The 21,475-nt window shown below is 36.0% G+C and overlaps 1 protein-coding gene across 2 annotated transcripts in view; it reads right to left on the reverse strand.

Annotated features, from left to right (window-relative positions):
• hth (Meis homeobox homothorax) overlaps positions 1 to 21,475 on the reverse strand; it is a 516,737-nt gene that overhangs the window by 418,378 nt on the left and 76,884 nt on the right. The gene's annotated exons all lie outside the window — the stretch shown is intronic.

The raw sequence follows: 21,475 nt of genomic DNA on the forward strand, positions 1-21,475 counted from the left end.
GCGTTTTCCGCGATCTGCCGGCCTACGAATTCCGGGTCCGTGAAATAAAACATACGCAAGGTGTTCTGTCACAAAACTAATTTACAGACATACGTTAACCAAATTTATTGCCCGTCATGGACTTGGACCTAGACGAACATAGGCATATGTATTTCAGTATTATATCGCACTAGAAAATAAATAACGTTACTACGTTGATTATTATTTGTTATTATTTTTTAAACACGAAAATAAAGTAAATATGATAAGATTTAGATGCTCGTCGCATTCTGCTAATGATCTAATATTTTAACAAAATGAGAAAAATATCAAAGGTAAACATTAGATTTTTTTAACGTTGTGTTTTTAAACAGGCTATCAATTCTTTGTCTAAATTTATTTTCGTCATTAGAAATTATTATGGGTGTGATGCTTTTTAATCATCCAAGAGTTTGGAGTTTGGCAAACAGAAGAAGACACGAGGAGCGTGGGTTATAATGGTATATATTGGTCTATTCCTGGAGACGAGTCTCGGTGACAGTATGTTGAGTGTATTGATGCGTGACGTCTTGATGTTCGCTGCGGCATGAAGTCAGTGAAGTCAGTGAAGCCAGGGAAGTCAGCGAAGTCATGAAGGTGGCCGCATTAGGGGATGAGTGAGTACCGTTTTCCCGGTGCATCTCGGACGGAGATAATGAACTGCGGGACTGCCAGTAGAGTAAATGCGTCGCAGAACATTTATCTCTTTACGGTTTATTTATTGCTCCGCGAGGCGTCTTCCCCACAACTTCCCATTTCTAGTAATGCCCCCGAGCAATACATTTATATTACATTCATCTAGCAATATTCTAAGCACCGGGGAGCAATTCGTCACTTTATATTCCTGCCCGAAATAAAGGCATTTCTTCCAAAACAAGATTTTAAAACTTTACACATATTTCAAGAAATGGAAGATTCTCGACGAGGTAAATACTTATCAGATGTCAATTAAAGTGCATTGCTTATTCAGCGTAGGCTCCGAGTCCATTATACCCTCTGGAAAAAACACCACACCCCACAAGTCATCCTGTCGAATAAAACCACACGATACGTCTTTTTTATAGAATCCAGACTGAATTTAAAACTCGAAATGAAGTCGCGTCCATAAAAAAGCCTAGAAATTATGTGACATTTAATGCCATAGTCACCCAGACAAGAAGGAATATTAAATCAGTCACATTCTTGGCGGTGTCTCACATAAATCTTTTACTTTATGGAAATAAGGATGGGTCATGAGCGTTCATTTTAACGTCCAGCCGAACATATCGCCGCTGAACTGATCCTGCCCGATGGCCAGAAGAATTATTCCATCACGAACACATTCGAGCAATTAGTTACACAGCGTATTTTCTGCGAGTACATCAATAATGACAACTCTATTAGAATACTCTCTGACCATTATCACGTAGTATCTGTTAGGTGTTTGTTTAATTAAATTGTAAAATATTAAAAAAATAATTTGAACTGATATCTTTTTCCTTTTATTAAAGACTCCTATAATGTTGTATTTGATTAAAGACTTTTTAATGTTCTAGTTTCTTTCTAGGTAATGAAATTAGGAAGGAAATAAAATGCATTTATTACGGAAATAAATGTACATAATTTACGGCGTATTTAAGTGAGCTATATTATTATTTTCCAAAAATCGTTGATTTAGTCGTAAAAAGTTTAATAAAAATACATATTTGGTCGCTAGGAATTCGACAAAGTTTAATGCTTGGCAGTAAAAGTCAATCACACCAGCTGTTGGGTTGGTGGCTCGTTGGATGGTCACTTTTAACTGTTGGTAGTTGTAGTTGTTAGTGGTTGGTGGTGGTTTGTTCCTCGGCGGTGTCACCTGTCCACCGCTCGCACCACCTTATGAATACCTCATTTTAATGTACGGACATTATCAATTACAGCGGGTCTCCGTGTTCTGGTAATCAAATTGATCAAAATCCGTGGGTGGCGTGAACCTTCACCGGAATACGGGAGTCCTTAGCGGCTCATATGTGACAAAACTACTAAAGTCTATGTCCGCCCGTGTGTGGTTATTTTTGAGCGGTTTCCCACGAAAGGCCGAAATGTAAACAGAAGTGGATGGCCATTAATATTCATCGGACGGAAAGTATGCAGAACACACCGCTGGGAAAATCTCCGCCTATCTTCTGACTTCTATTCAATAGGTTGCATTATTATGTGTGCGAGGCGTGGTCTTACCGAGGGGAGACAACAGCCAATACCCAACAACCAACAACCCCACACGGAAGATGGCTCAATAAATTATTTAAATGTTTATCCACGGCGCATCGATCATTTTATCGAATCCTCGGTGATTTTATTATCGCCTTATGAGTTTTCGGGGAGAGCTGCAGACAAAACGTTCAAATCCGGTTTGTGATCTTTACCGGAGGGTTTGAATTGATTTTATATCATATAAATCCATTTGAGTTACTTTCTTTCGTCTAAACCTACCTAACCACTAGATAATGTAGGTATTCAAGGTTGCTATATACATCATATATAAATCTATTTGTCTTTAAAAAAACTTCTTAACTTCTAATCCCACGATCGAAATACACCCCCTTATAAATCTTACTAGGTCATCTTAGTATTCGACCAACAATGGGCAATAATAAGTGCAATGGAAAGGGGCGGTATTGGCGATATTGGCAAGGCTGGGTTTTGGCACCACCTTCTCGGCAACCTGTCCTCCTGGTGTGAGAGGGAAATAGAATGGCCAAATTAAATATTCGCGACGCGCAGACGGCTTTACGATCGTTCTGCTATTATCATTGCTCACCGTACTCCGATAAGCCAATAAACACCCTGCGGATTGACGAGGCCACACCTCTCATATGCTTTTGTTCTCCTGGTACCTGCTATGAATTTACATAAACTAATGTTTTTATTATATATAAATTAACTCAAAGTAGAGAATAAATCTGGTCAGAAAATAAATAAAAATATATCAGTAGATAAAAACTGTTTTTTCGGTGGTTCAAAATTAATAAAAAAAAAACATTTAAATTTAACTGGCTTTGAAAGGTTCTTAATTTATTTAAATCTTTAAACTATGTATTTCAATTTTATTTTCCTCGTAGCGAAGCATGGATAAACCCTAAACTGAGTATATTATGCTTGCTCACATTATTTTGTAGGTAGGTAAATTATAATAGTGCTAGATTTCTCTATTGCCTATTAAAAATATAATTAAGATATTACTCTGGAAATGTTGTATCACAGGCATCTTAACAACACGGCTTTCCTCCTTCGGGCAAATGCTGACTCTATTAAGGCGCAAATTATTCATAGAATTACTTGAATTCCTCTATAATTTCACCGTCCAGGCAATTTACTTTATCGCATAAAATAACTTACATCAGCTTATTTTTACCTTCGCTAACCGCCCGAACTCTCTAGATGTGAATCAAGCATGGCCAAAGAATCATATTTTCACAATCAATATAATTTTACCAGAGTCGGTTACCTGAATTATGTTTTTACACGCACGACTAAACGGTAAACATTTCTTTACGCGCAACCATTTAAATATCATTGTTAAACCGTACAAACGCTAGACGTAACAAATCTGTATTTAAAAAACTCCTGAAATGAACTTCGAAAGCTCTGCTAAACTTTTATTTTTTCCAAGGAAGCAAGTCAATCAAACCTCCACAATTCCGCAAGGCGGGGAAGTAAAATAAAAGTGTCTGGAAATTCAATGATCTGCAATCGGTGATTTGATGGAGTCTGTCGAACATTCGGAAGACATGGTTTGAATTCTAAAGGCAAGATTGTCGTCTTAACGGCTGTAGCCTCCCCTACTAAAAGAGGCTTAGACTGCACTGAATCTAGCTAGAAGAAAAGCTCTCAGTCTTGGAAAGAAAAGTTCAGTAATTGTTTCACAAATTAATATCAATTGACGCAATTTAATTCATTCTAACCAATCTTTTGCTTTGAAGAAGCCATAAAAGAATGCTTTAAAGTAATATGAAGTCTAAGACAAGAAATTGTTTTTAAGCTCACCAAATCATTAAAGTCATCAAATCATAACTTTCTACTTAATTGACATGCAGCGACAATGATCCAAATTCTGACACTCGAAACACAAAACAATACTTACCTTGGTAATCTTATAACATATTTTTTTTTAGCAAAAGGCACATTTCTTCATGAATCAAACTAACTTGAATATATCTTTCTACTCTGTGGCGTCATTTCCCTGACGTAATTTGCCCCTGCTGATCTCTCCCAGTCGGGCATTTAAGGATTCACCCTTCATCCCCTTGAAGAAGATTCACCCGACGCGAAAACCGCGCACGACGTTTTATTGTTCCGACATTATCATTTTATTGAGCTGAAATTGCTTGTAAAGCGACTATCACCGAAAACCCTTTTCTTTGAGGATTGAGCTCTGCTAAATTTGCCTTATGTTTATTGCCAAATTGAATGTTTGCCCCAACTGTTTTATGCTACCTTTACTGATTTCTCTCCCTCGTTTGAGATGGTTTAAATTATATAATTGTGATTCAGAATGGAATAATGACATTAAACTTCGCCATTGTTATGATTTTAACGTTATTTTAAACTGTGGTATGGCACAAGCTGATATTATGGAATTAACATGGTTTATAGCTTTGCTCCTTTGGGAAACAAATTCTACATACATTTGTTCTTTAATAATTGAATTTTGTCTGTTCAGTGATTTTCAGGAAGAGTTTTATAAAAGTTAAAACTTTACCAGCATATCCACAGAAAACCCAACATTATTCACTTGTAATAAACAATATTTGTGCGCTTTCAATATCTGTTTTCCCTACATGTATTCAGTTTTCAGTTATTTTGCCGTTTATCTTCCACACACAGATCCGGGGATTCCAGTTTCCCGCCAAAATGGCGCTGCCGGAAGCGTGATGCTCGCTACCGGAAACAGGTCCTACTGCCTCCCCATGTGACACTGCAGGGCAGGATATAAAGGCATACATGCTTTTAAGGCCAGAGGTAGAAACTTAGTACCTACCTCTGTGTTCTGTATATTAACAATGTACCAATAAATTAAAGTTAAATGATAAATAAACAATTACTACATATATTCCGAATATTCGTGAATTTTTGTACCTCTGCTTCATTTATGGAATATAATTTACTCCCTGATATTTCAATGTTTATCAAATCTGAACTTTTACTATTCTCTATGAAAAATATATAACACACTTGATAGGAATATCAGAAGTTTCATTTTTACATCAATTTTGACATAACCCAACTGAAGTTTTTGTTGAACTTGATCGTGAAAACTATGAGCTGTTCCTGACTTCTTCTTTCAACTTGTGGATCATACATATAGACAATCAAACTGATAGACTTGTCTTGAGAAGAAATCCGAGAATCACTTCGACAGCTGGAGACAAATCTACGTGACCATATTTTGGCACCAGCAGGGTTCGAGAATGTTTTCAATAATCTACCACATCAGTCGCTCAAATAACCAGACCCTAAACCCTGCGCAGAAAATTAAAGTTAGCCAAAGTAAGGCAACGTTTTGCAACGCAGTCCACTTAAAATGTGCTACAATAATTTCATATAGGTTCCTACGTAATCAATATTTTTCCCTTCAACGCAATTGACTTGACACGTTGTTCAAACCATCTAAGCGTCCTCTCTTAGTTTTTTTTTAAACTATTTCGCTTCTTGATAAAATAGCTCCAGTGATTTTACACACATTTGCCTTAGGAATTTCATTTCCATTGCTGTGTTTATCGTTATCTTTGTTATTATACAATGTAAGAAGAGGTGAAATATATTCAAAACCACAGGCCGAAACGCCTACCAAACTACGCATTTTAGCCATTTACCTACAATCTACACATAAAAATAAGTTGGGCAGTATTGTAGAACGAGATTAATTAAACAGTATAAGAACATCCTTAATTACCGAAATCCAACAATTATGTAAAATTCCTCGGTCTAGTTTTAAATATGTAATTCTCGCATTTAAAACATACACTCTTAATAGATAAATTACTTGGGATAAAATTGCTCAGACGTGTTTTAAAAGTAGATTCATTCGAATAAGACGAATACACCCTAACCAAAATCTGACTTAAGTATGTATATTAAAAAATATTACTGAATTTGAATGTTTTGACCAAATCAAGTCAAGTTATTAGTACTTTAGTAATCATTCTAGCGCCGTATGCAATGTTTATAATTTTCTTACTATCTCGCAAATGACTAAAGATACAAGGTGCGTATCGACGTTTATCAATTCCTTTTGGCGAATCTTATTCATTATTTAACAACATTTTTTCTTATTGAACAATTTAAAAAGTTGGAAAAAAACAAAAGAGCTTATTGCTAATACGTTTCCAGTAAAATTGTATATTTCGTACATTCGTGTCAAGGTGGAAACGTCGTTGCGATGTGAAAAGCGTTGACAATTAACTACTTAAAAGTAATTAATAAAGTAAATATTATGATAAGTATTAAAGAATAAATTTATAAAACTACACTAAACATTATTACTTTATTTATACCACAATACATTTTTATTAACGCCAACCGGTTTCGGTACAACCGTTCCTTCCACAGGGAAGAGTATATAGTAATTCAACATGAATAATATTACAAACTTATAAATGAGTATATACGTATTGGGTGTTGAAGTGGGGGTGGAGGCGAGGCAAAATTAGCTCCTAAAATCCAAAAAAAAAATCATTAATGGATATTTTTTGTTTTTCACAACAACTTTTTCATAAAAGCCACTAATTTTCTTTTCGTTGTTACATAACTGATGTTTAAATTTAAATAACTGAGTATGTAAGAATACTGGAATTTACGTTGTATGTAAAATATCTCAGTTATAAACCGGTAGTTTGCTCCTGATCGCCCTGTCGTATAATTTTGATACGGCCGCCATGGCCCCCGTTTTACATATAATTATTATAAAGACGGTGTACAGAATTATCTGAATCGCTAGACCGAATTTTACAACAGCAATTATTTGTATGCACGCTGTATAATGTATGGGAGACGATACTACAGGTAACCGCCTGCCTTTCCTGCGCTCCGGATTGGTCGAGATTCTACCTACCTGCGCGCGCACAGGTACATTGCCGAATAACTTAAAAATGAACTTACGTTTCAACTGAAAGCTCCAGAAAACATCTCCTAAATGTATCGTTTGGAACAATGAGTACGGCTGATTAGGATGATTCTACAATTCCCACCGTGTTTTGGGGCCTTATCTGATCTCCGTAGACTACATTCTAAATTCCAAGGGAAACAGGAGATTGAAGGTTCTATGTAATTGGACGATGTTACATGGGGTCGTTATCTTCAATTGTATACTCCACCAAAAGTGCACTACTCGTATACTTAGTTTTCTATTATAGTCAGCATTTTAAATTAAAATTCGTTTGAACATCGCTGTGGGTTCCAGCAAATACCGACTGCTCGGTTCTGGGTGATCCCATTAAATATTATTAACATAGGTATGTAGGAATTAATGTCGTACTACTATCATCAGAATCTAACTGTTTCTCTTACCGTAAGGTGCATGTAATATTCCCATAGGTACGCAAATGGTTGATTATATGGCATTGTTCACAGAACACTTGAGCGAAACAGTTTCGCGTGGTTAGCCTCTTCATAATTCAAGCGTGCATTATCATTTTATGGGATTCAGTTCCTACATTCAAATCGTTACACAAGCTAAAAAATGAAGATCTATGCAAATTTTCCCCAGTGCCACAGCTTACTACTGGTTAATTATGTTTCTTTTATCTCCACGGTTCGGTCGGAAACATTGTTGCCGTAATCTAATGGGAACTTGAGATTTTCACTGTTTGCTGGACACAATTTATAGCATTTTTTTCAAACAAGGCTATATTAAACTGTTGAAAAAGCCAGATGTTAGATTGTGTGAAATGTTAGTAAGAACAATAATGCGTTTAGATTGGAGTGATAAAGACATCTCTTCTTGTTCCAGTTGCTTAATGGTATGCCTATGAGTATGTACTCAAAAGTACAATTCATGAAAAAAGACAGGCTAAAAAGCTTTGCAAAGCGACATGATTGAAGGATAAACAAAAGCTTAGTGGACGACTGAATATTTTTTTATCGTAAATCCTTTAATTCCTTGGGCGCATCACATGCCTCATTACGGTTTGCTTTTAACGACGCTCGTTAAACAAAAAATCGCCATAATATTTGCTTAACGAAATCACGAAAAGTCAAAACGGGGTTCGGGAATGTCCAGGGGTGGATTAATGCACCCTCGCGCGGAGGGTGGGAAGAGCCGAGAGGGTGGTATTTAAATTAGGGAAACGGTCGGTGTGCAAATCTCCTAATAGGATTTGAAGATATAATATCGGAGAGTATGTCCGTCACGGGGTTGTGTGCGCCTGTACCCTGTACAGATAGAAGGGAAGGCCCGGAGTAATTTTCGGTGAGGATTCCGAATGTGAAAAATAGGGTGCGATAATGGCTGCTCGTCCAATTATAATGAAATTCAAACCTGTGTTATTACTTCTGCGTGGGAATGCCGACCCGGGATGGCTTATTTGGAGAAAGCCAAAAGGCTCTGTTAAATTAGATATTGAACTCAAAACACTGAGATGGGCAAAGGGGATTCCGGCTCCGGTATTCTTCTCTCTTTCGACCAAGGAATGAAGAATTTACAAGAAATCATTCAACTAGCGATCGTAACTGAGATAAAACCCAGCTCATCTAGACGTCTAGTCTTACCGACACCAAGAAAGCTCACACACAATAATGTCAGTTCTTAAATCTTCACATCTGCAGTTGTCCATCGTCCAACCTAACCATTGATTTTCCAAGATGAAACAACACACTTTAACCTGAAATGGTTCATTATACTGTCAATTTATTAATTTTGAATTGACCATCAAATATCCGTGTAATCCATCAGCACCGTCAGCATTCACGAAGCTGTTATGGACGTACTTCCCCCCGTAGGAAGAGGAGGATCGGCTAAGCCGTTTCGAGCAATTGAACTCAGAGGCACTAATCCTTGCTCGCTCATAAGCCGACCACCTGTACAAATTGTACATATTATAGTGAGGCTAAATTAGACGGTCAATGGGAAAGGGGATGTTGGAGAATTACTTAATGGACGATCAGGAATAAATGCCCATTCTAGGAATTACACACGCATAGTTGATTCAGTACAACAGCTTTGTCGGACGCGTTTTGGTGTCTTGATTTTCGATTACCTAATTAGCTCGCTAATTTTTAATAAAACAGTAAATATCAAATCAAGACGTAGCTTTTACAAATTGAGTAGGACAAGATAAAGATCCCAATTGAGCGCTTTATATCAAAATTAAATAAATAAATAAAACTCTCACATCGGCTAGATTCTTGTAAATGGAATACAGACCGAGAAATCACGAGGAAGCACAAATAATATTTAATAGTGTCCATAATCACACTGTAATGTTTTCCGAAACGTTGGTTAGAGAAGGAAGTAGCGCTACACGACATAATACCCCAAAAATAAATCGCTATCACACTTTTGGCCGTGAAAATCAAAGCATACAAATTTATTTAACGAACCAGATTTTTTTAACAAATCTAATTACAAAAAAAAATTTATCTACATCTTCGAAAATATTTATGTTAGATGAAGGAAAACCTCACAGAAATCATAGTTGTTGGATCTAAATAACCAGGTATTATTTTCTAACATTCCTACCTCATCAAAAACTAATGCCTAAAATTAAGTGATTTTTTAATCCAATCTATTTTATTAATTTATTTTTAAATATGTTTCATTATTTTTGTGGGAGGTTCAGCGGACCAACAAATTTTCTAATTATCTACAAATTCCATACATAATAAACCTTTAATGATAGTTTTAGATGCGTCGTCAAATTAAAATATAATCGTATGCAAAACATGCCTTTATTGCCGTCCCGATGAACCTAGCATGGTGTTATCACCTCCTGCGCGGAGGGGTCGCGACTCGCAACCCTGCGGTAGACTTAACGGCCTACCCTCACTCATTTCCAATGCAAAATCTTCCCTTGCCCGCTTGGGGTCCGGTTTAATTGCCTTTCCGATCGTTAATGAATGGGGCCCCCTGATAAAAGTATTAATGGATGGGATTTCAGCCAGGTTTAAAACAACACCCGCCGTGAATATTTGATTACGTTAAACGGCCGCGTATCTTCTGTACGCATGTGTGGCAGGTTAAACCTAAAATGTGAAACACGAGCATTTTCATATTTATACTTCGGCGTATCTGGCGACCGCCGTGGCAGAGTTCTAAGATCGTAGAATAAAGAGGAACACAAGAAATGCTTTGTGGGTGTGTTTTGTGATCCACTGGTAATGTACGTGCATACCGTACCTTGAAAATACATGTCAAAATGCGAAAATATACGGATTTTTATGAATACATGTTCCGATACTGTGAAAATTTAGTTGTAATTTACAAAAATTTTATCAGGAAACCTAATAGTACATTCGTTAAGGCCAGCAATATTGTTTTTAACAATATATTTTAGAAAGATTTTTAAAGTATGAGTACCAATAGGTACTCATTTTTTCTCCGTGCATTTACTAAAATAAAATAATTCATAATAAAATATGTTCAGGAAACTTCTACAAAATCTGTTTTTTGCACAATACGAGCGATCTTAGTATCCATCTCAAGAGTGGACGATTCTCTCAGTAACGCCCTGATGTAAGACCACCTTCATAATTGAAACGTTGATTGAAATTGCTTTGGCCGTGTTTGGTGACCAGATCTGAATAGCCTCTTCGCCATCTCCTTCCCCACCACAATATCTCCAGGCTCACAACATTTGTACATATTTATTATTATTATTAGATCTAAATAACTAGTGATGCACCTATATAACTAACTAACTAACTAACTAACCATCACGCCGTTTCCCCGCAGGGGTAGGCAGAGAGGACGGACCGCCAAACAACTCGGTCTTGGCACACACTTCTTGCCTCATTCACATTCATACATCGTCTCATACATACTCTTCTATTATTCTGACTCTTGACATGGCCCGACTCTAGTATCTGATTCACTTGATCGTGCCATGTCTTCCTCGGGCGTCCCCGACTTCTGCTACCATTCGCATTTGCATCATATATCCTCCTTACACTCCTATCTTCGCTCATTCGCTCTACATGCCCAAACCATCTAAGCGTCCCTTTCTTAATCTTACTCATTACGCTTACATCAGCCTTGCACTCTTTGCGGATCTCCACATTCCTCACACGATCAAACATGGTTTTACCACACATACGCCTCAGAGATCTCATTTCAACAGCATTCAATCTACTTTCATCCTTTCTTTGCCAGTTCCATGCCTCACTTCCATACATCAAGGTAGGTACCAGCACTCCGTTGTGGACTGCTAACTTCGCTTCTTTGGACAGTTTTTTGTTAGCGCCAACGGCGTTCAGTCCTCCATTAACGGAATTACCTGCATTTACCCTTCTTTCAATATCTCTGTCAGCCTTCCCATCTCTCGTAAACATACTTCCTAAATACACAAACTCATCCACCTGCTCCAAGTATTCCTCATTCACAATTATATTGCACACTGTTTTCGTACTCTCTCTTTCAAACACCATTACTTTAGACTTACTTACATTCATCATTAACTCATTCTTCATGCATACTTCGTTCATCCTAGACACGAGAGACTGTAGATCTTCTATACTATTAGCAATCAGCACCGCATCATCAGCATACAACAGGCAACATACTTTCAAATTAATCAAATTCGCGCCCAATCCCACCTCTTTCAATTCTTGCATACAATTATCCATGTATAGATTGAATAACCACGGTGACATTACGCAGCCTTGTTTAACACCTTTTGTGATATCAAACCACCCCGTAAAACCACCGTTTACCCTAACACATGCAACGCTTCCCTCATACAGAGACGCGATTGCCTGAGTCAGATATGTATTCACTCCATACTTGGACAACACCTTCCATAGCTTTTTCCTGTCGACTCGGTCGTATGCTTTTTGTAGATCTACAAAGGCACAGAAAAGTTTCTGGTTTTTTGCCAGAAACTTCTCAGTGAGCATACGCAATGAGAAGATCTGGTCCATGCACCCCCTTCCACTCATAAAAGCACCTTGCACATCCCATATTTTGTCTTTTGTTTCCTTTCTTACTCTTTCAATCAAAATTCTACCATACAGCTTGCCAACTGAACTTAGCAGGCTAATAGCCCTATGATTCCCACATTCCATACGTGACCCTTTACCTTTGTATAATGGCATAATCACAGCCCTTCTCCAGTCTAAAGGCGTATAACCTTCCTTTAAACATTGGTTAAAAAGATTGCACAACCATGTGAGAATTATACGGCTACCTCCTTTAAAATATTCAGCAGCAATATTGTCAAACCCGACAGCCTTACCATTCTTCATACATTTAATCGAACTTTCTATCTCATCCATGCTAATTTCGGTAACATTCACTCCATCGTCATTCATATCTGATTCACCGCTGGAGTCACTGTCACTCACTTCGCTTTCGAAGACTTCCTCGAAATAATCCATCCATCTCTCTTTTATTTTTTCCTCATTCGTCAACATTTTTCCATCTTTTGATTTTATCACTTTCATGCTTCCGTTTTCTGGGCCACTCCGGGACCTTTTGACTTCTTTCCAAAACAACTTAATGTTTTCTTGGAAATGGTTTGTCATTTTCATTCCTTCTTCCTCTTCCAGGCGTTTCTTTCGTTCTTTCACTCCAACTCTTACTTTTTTCTTACATTCCTTATATACTTCTTTCGCTAGATACTTCTCTTCGCTGGAAGCACTGCCAGCCGCAATCAGACATAACCATGCTTTCTTCTTCTCTGAGACCAGTGCTTTAATCTCATCATCCCACCATGCATCACCTTTCTTCCTACCTTGCGTACTTATTCCACAAACCTCCCTAGCAGATTCACAAAGACACACTTTTATGTGGTTCCATGTTTCGTCTATGCTTAGACCATCCATTTCCTTCGCATTCAATCTTATCTCTGCACAATTCATATACTTACTTCTCATATTATCATTTTGTAGTTTTTCTATTTTGACTCTTGTTGGAGTTAGTACCGTTTTCACTTTAGAGCGCCAACCGCGAAAGAGGTTTACTCTTGACACTACAAGAAAGTGGTCAGTTTCGACCTCAGCCCCTCTGAAAACTCTTGTGTCCTCGGTAACAGCTCTCAACCTAGAGTCAATTACTACAAAATCAATAATTGACCTCTCATTTCCTCTTTCCCACGTATATTGGTGGATACCTTTATGATCGAAGAAAGTATTCGACACAAACAGGTTCCACTCTAAACATACTTCAAGTATTCTGTTCCCGTTGTCATTCGTTCTTTTATCCCCAAACATACCTAAGACCGAATCAAATCCGTCACGTCTAATTCCCACCCACCCATTCAAATCGCCTGCCATTATAATCCTTTCGTTCATATTTTTTAGTCTCATTACATCATTCACACCAGTCCAAAAATCATCTTTCACTTCATCGCTTTCAGAATTGACAGGGGCGTAGCAAATAACAAGAAACACCCTTGTCAAACCGATTTTAAATCTGATCCACATTATTCTCGGACTTACACATTCATACTGCAACATACATTCAATCATTCTGGGAGACAGTAGCGCTGCAACACCTTGACAAGCCCTCTCCGTATCTGGTCTCCCAGACCAAATGACGAGCCTATCATTATGCTGCATTGTACCGCTACCCTTTTTCATACTCTCTGTTATACACAGTACGTCCAAACATTTGCTCACCATTGTATCACATAGTTCGTTCATCTTTCTTTCCATTCCTCCTCTAATGTTCCATGTACCAATTCGACATTGATCACGTTCCGTCCTCCTCTTTGCGCCACCGAAGGGTTGGCGATGTGATGGATAGCGAACTTTTATATTTATTTCATATCTCCTTATACTTATACTAGCTCTTGTTTGAACCTTAATGTAGTATTCAAATAAATAAATTAATTAAATCAATAACAAAAAAAAATGTGCATTGTTTATTAACTAAAGTGTTAATATCGTAAAAGTGTTCAATAAACATGTCACTACGTTTTCTTACCAATCTCACAAACCTGGATAAATTAGTGAAAATAATATTCCCATCACGTCGGTGGTTACAAGGAAGTTCAAATGGTAAGCTGAGTCATAAAAATGTTGTTTAGATATGCCATTGTTTTAATCGCTTCATAATTGCTCCCACGTTTATCACATAAACCTTATGCTTTTTTTAAAGCAATTATTTAACTTAAAAAAACTGATTTTATCCTACCTATTACATTGCGTAACATCCGGGTATGTAATACCTGTAAATGCTCTAATTAAATTTTAGTGGCGATATACCAAGTTTCTTTCTTATGTTCTGTTTCAAAAATAGGTACTCATCAAAAAGCCAGAATTTCCAAAAACTACAAAATGCTAGGTGAGGATAACTCATCAAAATTACAATTCAATGCACCTTTAAAAAAGTGGAATAAAGTCATGAAAAGTAATACAAAAAAACCTAGATTAAATAGGTTAGGTTTATACTCTAGTTTTTTTCGTCGCTTTTACTGTTGAATTGTCATTGTTTGAACCAAAATCCATTTACCTTTCTATAAACAGTACCTACTTATAATTCTATAAGAGTAGACCTCGCGTAATGTTGATAATTCCGATTTGACAGATCGTAACGCTCATGCGAACTCTGGCGGACTAAAAATGTACTTTTCAAGACGGCTACCATCTTGACAGGATTGACCGGCCACGGAACACACAAAGAAATTTACAGACAGACAAAATGCAAATCGCTCTTTGCTTTACCTAGTCAATTATATTTTGCCGGCGATAACATTTGCGATAACGATGTGGGGGCGGGCGGTGGAGGCGATACGTTACATAAAAAAAATAAGTACATGATTGGCAAAATAATTCGAATCTAACATTGTATCGGTAGGTACTACACAACATTGGGAAACGTTGCATTTGGCTAATGATTTTGATTTCTTGAAAGTTTCATTAAGTGACAGAAAGTCGTAACGACTCCATTTCCTGTCCAGCGAATCCCCCGACTATTTCTAGAAATTGAAACGAACATTCCTAGAAATCTACATCATTAGCCTAATCACCAGACTTATTTTGGCGACAGGAAGTCTGCAATACCATATTATATTCAAATCTTACAGTATATCATTTCTAAATTAGAGTACCAAATCATCCATCTAGCACTTTCCAAATGTTATATCATTTAAAGGTTAAATTTCTTATCTTGTTTTTTACTACTAATTTGATATTCTAAATGCTATGTTTACACTATGTACAATTCACTATAACTTTACATCATCCATCTTACATGTGGATCTACTTTGTAGAATTATTAAAAAACATCTATCTACGTGTAGGTTAGTACCTAATTCTATCTTCAAGAGAACTTGCTATACATATTATAATATTTATGAAAATTTTCATCAATAAGTTTAAAAAAATTGTTTTAAGGGGTGGGAAAAGGGGATGGGGTGGTTCAACGAAATCCCATCTAAACAGTGACCTTTCTCTTGATTTGTAGGTCAAGTGTGCAAAATTATATCAATTTCTGAATAAAACTGTAGATTTGAATAAAAATCAAATCCACGCCGCTGCCACAGATATTTTTCTTTATATGAACAGAAAATTATAGATTATTTACAGTTTCAAAAATCTATACTATGACAGACCGGCACAACCAGGTATATCTACATAAATATCTATTTTCGGCTCGGCCAAATTTAAATAAAAGGTGCTATGTAGTAGTAGGTACTATATATATAGTTTTAAATCACTACTAAATAAATAAAAAAATTAAATCTTCATATTATCTGTTTTGTCTCACTGTTTTTTGTATAACAAGAATAATTGATTCTTCTCGCGACGTGTGAAAAAAAATATCCAGAGTTTTTTTTCGGATCGTAAAATCACAAGTTGAAAATGGAAAATAAAAATCCGCGCGACAAAACTTTCTCCCCTTGAGCGATACAGGCTACAGGCCCCAAAATACTTCCGTCTACCCGGGAATTCTCAAGACGCGCCATAAAAAATCAATTTTAAAAACGGTTAAGTCGAAAAGTTATGCGGCCTAGTCTATGGAAGAGAAAGCGCGTCTCGGATATATTATTCTTCCACTTCCACCACCTCTGTAGGGCTCGGGGCATACAGAATACAGAACTTCCGACAGAAAGATTTTCAACTTCGTTGAATTAAACTCGAAATAAAAATAAATAAACACCTCGTGAGAACACTCTTTTCACTTTTTTTTGACAGATGGATGCAAAATATAAACGTGCCATGATAAGAAAATATATACAATCAACAAAAACTAATTTTAAATTTTATTGACTAAAGTGTATTTTTCGAATATGTTTTTTTAATAAGTAACATCTGCTCGTATTTTGAAAATATACTATACATTTGCCAAGAAAATGCCATTTGAAAATTTAGTCGGTCCTTTGGTGTTAGTTATAAGCAATAGAAAATATTTTTTTTGTAAATTGATTATTAGATTTTTTAAATTGCCTTAGTAAAATTTGCATTGACTGCACTAAAAACGGATTGTTTCACAGAATTTGAACAATTCGCAAAGATAATATGTGAAAGTCCTATTCAAGTTCTGCTGCTATACAAGTACTGTGAAATAGTTGGCCCATGGTAAATAGAACTTTCAAGTATTAGTTCTCGAATACAACATTAACTGAACTTGATATTCAACTTTGAAATTTGATGAATTGTTTAAATTGTGTGAAATAACCCTTCCTCAGGGGCATTTTTTCTGATGTTTAGAATTGATTCAATTAAATTCAACTAATGCACCTTTCACATTTAAGTTTGCTTGATTTAATCAAAGCGATCATAAAACAACACATTGTCTTATCTCATAATGTATTCTCAGTGGATTTTGGCCTTTACGCACATTTCGTGTACGGCGTTTTATTATCGGAGTTATCCATAAGTAGGACACTTTGAACTTTTCTGTGGAATAAATTTGGGGTAGAAATGCCCTGTCAGAACGCGGCCAGGGGAAGTCTGGAAGCCTAAAACCGCCCCTAAAGGAATATATTCCCCAATTCAGGGTTTTCCGCTGATAACAATTTCACCACCAGGTGGTTCTACCCTTGCCCCGGTACTGCCAGTATCCGCACTTATTTTCATGTTTTATATTTTGGGAAAAATTTTAATTTTTCCGTGTTCTTATCGTAAAATTAAAGCAGTACTTATGAGTTCTTTATTCTCATTTTTGCTCTACTCTTTTTGGCAAAAAAATTTCATGTTTACCTTCTGATGAATATTAAGCTATAATTAGTATCTACAATGTACAACTCTCGCCATCAAGAACTTACACATTTTTAAATCATTCGCTATAAATAATTTAAACAGCACTATTCTTAACAAAGTACCGACACATGTTAAATATATCAATCAAAGTTATTGTTTCTGAAAAGTCAAAATTCATATGAAGATTTTAATTTTAATACATACGAGGCGGTGCTCTACAATTAAATAACCTTTACACAAAACTTAACAGTAGAACCACACAAACTAACTCAGCATCAATCAAGAAGAGTGAACGGAGAGAGCGTCCCTTGTTCAATCTTACTAATTATGCTTACATCACACTTGCATTATTTGCAAATCTCCACATTTCTTACACGATCATAAATAGTTTTATACACATACGCCACAGGGATCTCATTTCTTTTAATCTTAGTGGAAATGAGTTTTTTATATACTATCGAAAAGTCTCCCATCGTCACTGCATTCTTTACGTAGTATATATGTACCGCTATTATCGTCATTAAAAAGTTTCATTTAATATCAGGAATATCATTTGAAACAATATTTTGTGGAAGAAAGTTCCAGCCTTCGAGTCAGTGGTACCAACTGTAGCAACCCCAACCAACCCCTGTGGCCTCGGCCCGGCTGCGGAGGCTTTTTCCTTCTAATGTCATGCGGTTTGCAAATGAAATAGAAATCCTATGCAAATCAGTTGGAAATTTCGTGAGAATAAGAAATTAATACAATTTTCGACCGTGTTTGCCTCGAACGCCCCGATTTCAGATATTCCCTTTTATTCCTCTTCATTGTTTCGTGGTTTTGTAAAGCGGGTTGAAGGTACAATCTAAACGACGCTACTAGCAGGAGCGATGACTATTCTCATACTTAACTAACTAACTAACCATCACGCCGTTTCTGCGCAGGGGTAGGAAGAGAGGACATACAGCCAAACAACTCGGTCTAGGCTCACAATCCTTGCCTCATTCAAATTTATACATACTCTTCTGTTATTCTTACTCTTTACATAGCCCGACTCTCGTGATTGATCGTGCCATGTCTTCCTCTTCTATATTCCTTTCTTCGTTAATTCGCTCTACATACCTAAATAAATCATTACGCTGACATCAAACATGGTTTTACAACATTCACCTCAGGGATTTGATTTCCAGAGCATTCAGTTACTTTCATCTTTCCTCTGCCAATTCCATACCTCATTGCCATACATTAGCGTAGGTATCAGCACTCCATTATGAACTGCTAGTTTCGATTCTTTGAACCGTTTTTTGTTAGCGTCAACCGCGTTCAGTCCTCCATTAATGGAGTTACCTGCATTTACCCTTATTTCAATATCTCTATCAGCCATTCCATCTCTCATCCATCCTCATGCATTACTTATTTAATGTTTCTTGACAATAGTTTAGATATTGCAAGCAGATTTTTGTACGTTTATTTAATGGAAGCGCTCTGACTTGTTACGACGATAATGGAGCCTTGTGGAATCCAACTGTGGAAATCTGAAGATCTTCGCGTGGCAGTCCTTTTGTGACAGGTGTGTGTAGGATGAGTAGTTGCTTTGTTAGTAAATACATAATATTAATAGTATCCAAAGAGTTCAGTCTCATATTTATGACTAACCTTTTGAAATGTGTGTAATTAGGTGGTGTGGTTTAACCCAAGTAAATCCAAGAACATAAGGATTCTCTTACCCTAATTGGATATAGGTTTTTTCCATGAATCAATTATCCTAGAATTTTGTAATTATTTCAGTTATGGAAACATCACAAGATATGAAATCAACCATAGCAAAGAATGAAAACACACGGATAATTTACATTGAAACATAACGTTTATTCATGATTAAAACTCACCCACATCCATCAGTATTCCAAATTAAACCAAGTATAAAAGAAAATAATTACCATTATTTCGGGTAAGTGTATCACGAAAGATATCATTAAAGCCTATTTTATAATATACAATACTTCCTTGAATGGATTCAATATCCTTAACAAAATAAAACAAAATTCAGAAGACTTTTTAGAAAACATCCTCAACAAGTTTATCGTTTTAAACACAACACAAGCTCTATTAAAAGCAACAAAAATGTGTAAAAAATATTTTAAAAAGAACAAATTTAATTAAAATACTATAACCAATAATAATTGTCAGATTAAATCACAAATCATATTGACACTGATGCAAAAGTCTCATAAAATGCCCATTTATGTATACCTACCGTATATATTATATATAAGTGTAGTTAAATTATATATCTCCTTAATCAATATACCTAAACGTAGATTAACGAATAAAGTATTTATTTACTGGGTAAATAACTGCACCGGGTTTAAACCGGGGCATTACAAAATGTCTAACATTGAATCAGACGTTTTATTTGAAACAAATTTATCTCAGTATCGTTAGCTGCATATTAAAAATATTTTTCGTATACTTGTCAATCACGTAATCATTAAATGCATTTGCCAATACTTCTACACAAAGTCGAGCAAAACTAAACGGATTTAAAATTAAAGTTACAATAAGATCTCTTACCAAGCAAAGTGTACACCTTAACTCCTAGGCGTGGTGTATATTACATATACTGATAGTGGCTAAATTATTTATTGTTCAAATTTTATGCGACTGAGTTTTTCAACAAAAAAATTATGTTTCGGGTCAATTTCAGTGACAAAGCATCTTCGTAATTACGTAATTTAATTTTACCTAGCGCTAACGCAGAAATCTTAAATGAGATCAAAAAGTGTAAAATATTATCATACAACTTATATATTAAGTACTTATGCCCTTATATCATTGTCTCATTTTACGTATACTGTTGCAAAAACATTCATTTTTAAAATTATTTTTCGTTATAGAAAAAAATATTATTTTAAAATGTACATTTACAAATAGGTTAAGCAAGGTTATTACGTGAAATATGTAAGTAAAATAGTTAATATTTTTCAACCCTTATTAATTTTCGTATACATTTGTTTGTATCATCTTTCGATATGGGCGACCAGCGAGAGCTCGCTCGCGCCCGCCGCCCGGTAGGCAGACACAGAATCACCAGGTATCATTGAACTTGTTCTTTTTTTAATTGACAATTATTCTAATTTTCATCTTTATTATACGCCAAAGAATTCACATAAATTTTTATTATTTTCCTACGCTGTGTAGCCATTCCAAGGAACGGATTTCATTATGCGTATTTTTTTCATTTATTTAAAATGGAACGCGAAGCGACTTACTATTATTAGTGTTGGCAAACTACAGTTTGCGAACATAACTTCAAAGAAAATGTAAATATTATTCACTTTCCTATGGGTAATATTTATAATATCAAATATCGTCAACTTTTATACACATGAACAACCAATAACACAATAAGAGGTAACAACAACAAAAAAAGATAAATAATGAAATTAATAAGACAGGATCAGTTTAAATACAAGTGCCAGCTACAACCAACATGAGCAAGAATAAATTAATACAATCACTACTTTAATCAAATGTTAGTATGTATGTATTAGGATCAGAAGGTCAAAAGGTCAGAAGGAATAGTGAGATGTCCACTGTATAAGGTTTGTACCGATGGCAGTTTAGCAATCTGCGATCTTCCCGATCATACAGTGGAGGGGATGGGCCAATTGCAAAAACGAAGGTTTTGTCGGTACATTAACATATCTGTTCAATATACATATTTAAATCATCGTGTGAAAAGGAGGTCCTTTCTTCTGACATGCGATGGATATATCGAAAACATTGACACGTGGAAGCGTCTAATGAATAATTAACATAATATAATTCGGTATTTGAAAACAATTTACAAACATAATCATCGAATCGCATGTCAGATATATTTCTTATCGTGGTAAGTAAGATCTTTATTGAAAGATAACCTTAAATCTTACAGTATTAAAATAAAAGGGTGGTTTGTTTGGTCGGGGATCGGGGATCGGGGATGAGGAGAATGAGGGTTGGTTGGTGGGTCACATAAGAAAAGAACACTTTTCACATCGATGATAATAAATTTACAAAAGCAGTATAAAAATAGTGAGAAATAAATGAAAGTGCGAGCAGCACCCCCGTTCAGACTTCGTTTTTGCAAGTTGGCCTCGAGTAAAGGAACAGG

The sequence above is a fragment of the Hesperophylax consimilis genome, chromosome 16, assembly GCF_061612785.1.
Source record: "Hesperophylax consimilis isolate HC1 chromosome 16, BYU_Hcon_1.0, whole genome shotgun sequence".
Taxonomy (NCBI): Eukaryota; Metazoa; Arthropoda; class Insecta; order Trichoptera; family Limnephilidae; genus Hesperophylax; species Hesperophylax consimilis.